Source organism: Trachymyrmex cornetzi, unplaced genomic scaffold (assembly GCF_001594075.2).
Source record: "Trachymyrmex cornetzi isolate Tcor2-1 unplaced genomic scaffold, Tcor1.1 scaffold11, whole genome shotgun sequence".
Lineage (NCBI taxonomy): Eukaryota > Metazoa > Arthropoda > Insecta > Hymenoptera > Formicidae > Trachymyrmex > Trachymyrmex cornetzi.
In genome coordinates, this window is record NW_017295653.1 from 1,834,904 (window position 1) to 1,839,839 (window position 4,936).

The 4,936-nt window shown below is 26.9% G+C and overlaps 3 protein-coding genes across 5 annotated transcripts in view; 1 reads left to right on the forward strand and 2 right to left on the reverse strand.

Annotated features, from left to right (window-relative positions):
* LOC108762540 (dynein heavy chain 1, axonemal) overlaps positions 1–4,936 on the reverse strand; it is a 102,920-nt gene that overhangs the window by 66,005 nt on the left and 31,979 nt on the right. The gene's annotated exons all lie outside the window — the stretch shown is intronic.
* Positions 1–4,936, forward strand: part of LOC108762513 (thyrotropin-releasing hormone receptor) — a 39,321-nt gene that overhangs the window by 26,578 nt on the left and 7,807 nt on the right. The window lies entirely within an intron of this gene.
* The window catches only part of LOC108762492 (cytochrome P450 9e2-like), a 15,476-nt gene that overhangs the window by 8,600 nt on the left and 1,940 nt on the right, over positions 1–4,936 (reverse strand). Inside the window, exon 2 of one of the 2 annotated variants that reach the window (XM_018509526.1) lies at positions 4,886–4,913. The exons of the other annotated variant lie outside the window; for it this stretch is intronic. The gene's annotated coding sequence lies outside the window, so the exon portion shown is untranslated. Of the gene's footprint in view, positions 1–4,885; positions 4,914–4,936 lie in introns of those variants that run through there. 2 annotated transcript variants of the gene reach the window in all.

Consider the following 4,936-nt stretch of genomic DNA (forward strand, 5'->3'; position numbering starts at 1 on the left):
TTTTTTTTTAATGTTGGAAGTTGTCGAAATATTTGACCGTCCCGGTACATAATTGACACCCTGTATATATAGAAAATGGATTCTATAAAAAAATCTCTCCTTGAAGCGACAGTACTGACCGAAAAAATTTTATTCTAGATTTCAGTATATCCCACTAAAAAAAAACTACAGAATGTTTTCTACTAAAATACGCGCCAAGTATATATTATAAAAATTAGAGAATTTCCCTCTATAATATAATAAGATATTCTAATTATTTAGAATATTCCTCTATTGTGGAGTAGAATATATTTTAATCTTTACATAAACACACACGCACGCACGCACGCATGCACGTGTATGTATATATATATATATATATATGCATATGAATCTATTTATACATCCTTCTGTGGATTAACACCGGATATCGAGTTCTCATTGAACTGTTTTTTTCGCTGAACGTAGCCAATTTAACTAATAACATGCAAACGTATAATATAAGATTAATGTAAGATTTTTTGCTTAGAGAAAATGCTAAGTGGAATTCACCGCTTAACGGCAGAATATTTTTTTTTTATGTGTTTATATCAATACACGGCATTGTCGCTTTTGTTAAATAGATAAGGTTAAAGACATTTATAGGTCAATTGCATTTTATTTTAATAAGATTAATGTCCAATCTTTTCTAGTGAGTTAATAAATACAATATCGTTTTTATGTAGTCGACAACAGAGCTGTCCAAGGTTGGGATTTTTTAGCTTGAAATCGAAATTTGAATATTAAGTAATATTAATTACATTTAATATTCTAAGAATATGCTTAAAATATTAGGTGTTGAACTTAATTCCTGCCGTTTTTCGTCTCTAAAATTGATTTGTTTCGACGGGAAGATGAATGAATACCTTAATCAAAGTAATTTCCTCCATTTTCTACTTTATTACTAATTAATAATACTTTATTAATAATACTTTGATTAAGGTATTTCCCTTCGAAACAAATCAATTTTGGAGACGAAAAACGGCAGGAATTAAGTTCAACACCTAATATTACTTAATATTAAATAAATATTATACGCCTATAGAGATAGTGCAAGATACAGGTCAAAAAGTTTTAACGATTTCAAACTAGTGTCGTCCCTGAGACCAAGCATCACACACTATGACGAAACTGCAATGAAGTGAGGAATAGGAACGATAATGAGCATGAATACCTACACATTTCAATTTCAGGCGAAAAGATCTCAACCTTGGATAGCTCTGTATCGGGATTCTCTAAACGTCTTATTGATGATTGTCGCTGTCATTAATTAGCGACAGGCGATGGCAGAACAATCTTAGAAGAAAACACTGCTCTCATTGGCTGTTGTTAGTTAACGATAGAGACAATTGTCGTTTAGAGAATCCCGCAACTGGTCTATAATATTTTGTAATTTTTATTGTGTCTATTTGTTTATAAAAAAGGTATATATCTGTCCATGAATCACATACGACGTGTTAGCGTTAATGAGCGTTCATTTTATCACACTTACAGGCGATCGTCTAAACGTAGTCTGTAACTGGCCATATATGTAAACCCTTATATCTAAAAAATTATTGCTTGAAATCAACAATTACAAATAACTCTTGTTGAGTGTAATAGGATGATAAGTATAATAAAAAATAGACTAAATATACAAAAGAGATTATGAGCGATGAGCGTGATTCAGGTGTAATTAAGAGAATGAGCGGGATAAGTAAAAGAAGGAAAGGGAAAGCTAAATTACGAGTAGAGAGAGTGTAAGAGTGGATGAATAAGAGTGAATAGATGAGTGTAGAAATATAATAATTATAAAGTTCAAGTTTTTAATTGTTGGTAGAACTAAAAGTAAATTGAGTTGAATCAGAAATTATAAATTTATTTTTTTTATTTTTTACCGGTCTTCTTGTTATAATATCGCGTCTTTTTATAAGAATAATATCACAAAATTTTGAAATCAATATATCAAATATATCTTAATTGAAAATAAATTAACAATACTAAAAGGCAAAGTAAGAGTTAAATACAAATCAAAATAAATTCAAATCCAACGTATAATTAAGTACAAACATAAAATATCAATTATCATCAATATAAATATATTAAAAAAATGTATTAAAAAACTAAGAAATTACAATATAACATGTTTCGGGCTACAACACTGAGCCCTCTTCAGATATTATCTTTTCACAAAGCTTAGAGTATAAATAATTTTACGGAAAACACGCATACTCCTTATAAAACCAGCCCAAGCGAGTTTTTATGCCGACCTCGACATTATTCACATCCGATTGAACGGTTAAATGTGTACTATGTATCCACCCCAAAATTTTTTTTGATACTAACAAGTCATCTTCTCTCTCAGTCCGTGTTGATTCATATCAGCGAACGTATGTTATAAATAAAAATACTTGCATCATATCTTACTTTTATTACTTCGAAGTACTGGCCCACATTTGAGCGTAAGTACTATTTATCACGCAGTGCATTGCTTGTTATAGATATGATGCGGGTATTTTTATTTGGAAAAAAATGCAGTAAAGATAATATCTTCAAAGATGCCAAAGGGTTTGCGAGTTATCGTCGTTATGTCGTGATCCATTGCTAATGCTAACCTTACCGTTCGTGAAATATTGACAACAATGGATCACAACATGGCGATAGACGTCAAATCCTGTGGTATCTTTGAAGTGAATACTCTTTAATTAAAGTTTCGCAAAAGTATATATATCTCTTAAAACAATATTAAATAATCTATATACAAGAGGAAATTGATATTAAGAACAGTAAAATTCGTACTGCAGATGCAAAATGAAAATACTCTAACTGTAAGAATATTGTCCTTAGCATATTTTCTTCTTGATTTTAGAAGATTCCTCTTGAGACCGTATATAAGAATAAAATCCTCTAAGATTTAGCGGTTAGATTTCTGCTAATATTAAAATTATTTTTTTTTGGGTGTACATTTTAATATATCCTATATATGTACGGAGAACATTGTGTGTTGATTATTACATACGTTCGTTGATATGAATCAACACGGACTGAGAGAGAAGATGACTTGTTATTGTAAAAAAAAATTTTGGAGTGGGTACATAGTACACATTCGACCGTTCAATCGGATGTGAACAATGTCGAGGTCGGCATAAAAACTCGCATGGGCTGGTTTTATAAGGAGTATGCGTGTTTTCCGTAAAATTATTTATACACTAAGCTTTATGAAAAGATAATATCTAAAGAGGGCTCAATGTTGTAGTCGAAACTTGTTATATTATAACTTTTTAGTTTTTTAATACATTTTTTTATACATTTATATTGATGATAATTGATACTTTATGCTTATAATTAATTATACGTTGGATTTGAATTTATTTTGATTTGTATTTAACTCTTACTTTGCCCTTTAGTATTGTTAATTTATTTTTATAAGAAGAGTCTTTTTATATATTAAATATCTTAATTGAAGTAAATCCAAAATACTGCAAGTTAATTTTTTTTAGTAGCAATAACATTTCTAACAGTATGTAACATTATCTAAACATGTTTTTATTTATTGATTAAATAATTTTATTCTTTATATCAATTTTTATTCGTTATTTATTCTGTAATACACATTTTAAGTAATATACATTTAATTACATTTAATATACATTTAATTACATTATTCATAATTACATTATTCACTTACATTATTCATTTTGTAATATACATTTAAATGATACAGTTTATTAAGAAATACACATTAGCATTCTATTTTCTATTTCTATTACGAATTTTTTTTTATTAATTTAATACAGATCAATTTGTTCTAGAGGCAACTTACATCGTGATATGTATCAATTAAAATTTATCGAATTATCGGGGCAAGCACTATTCAATGCAGCAAATTCATATTTTACTTACTACAAAGTAACTAGACAGTATACAGAACCATTCCTAGCATGAAAATATATTGAAAAATTCTCTTTATCATATTACATTTTATCATTGTACATTTTAATCATAATTAGTTGTTTAAAAAACTAATGCTGAAATTATAGAAACTGTGTCAACGAGTCCTAATCTCTCTAATGTATAATTAAGACTGTAAATTAGCAATATCTGTAGCAATATCAGGTAATTTTACTGATACAAAAATTAATAATCTTTTTAAATCTTTTTAAATTGTAATTGAAAATAATGATTTCTCGTTTTGAATCGACTTTCTCTCTCTCTCTCTCTCTCTCTCTCTCTCTCTCTCTCTATTGAGAAATCATTTATATATATTGAGAAATATTTTATATTTATCGTAAAAATTAGATTGAACTGAAAAATATTGCTACAATTAGATCAAATCCTTTACATATATCTATTGTAAAAATGATAAATAATAATAATTTGTAAATTGATAATAATTTGAATAAGTTGCTTATATTTAATATTTTTTGATATATTCACACAGTTTAAAGAATTCACTAAACTAAAACATTTAACATCATTAACATCAAGTACTGTATTACTTAATACCGTTTTGTATACCATTATTACATGTTTTAAATTTTCTTTAGGTTAGTGTTATTAACTAAAAAGTCTAACATAAGTTTATGTTCCTTAAAACATAAAGTGCAATATTAATATAATAATACAAAAAACATCAATATTTATTATTACTTACAAAATTTATCGAATTTATATATATTAAGACATCAAGAAAAAAATTGTTTGTCTATACTAATAGTACCAGAGTATCGTGTTTTTATAATAACATTTTAAATGTTGAGAAACTTTTATTTCGCTTTGTTTATAAAAAATAAAAATGCATATTTAAAATAACATTTCTAAAACTTTTAATTTTTTGTATATTTAATTGAGAAAAAGATAAATTTTGTTATATATTTAGAAAACGAGCTCTTATTATAATTTAAATGGTCAACATTATATATATATATATATATATATA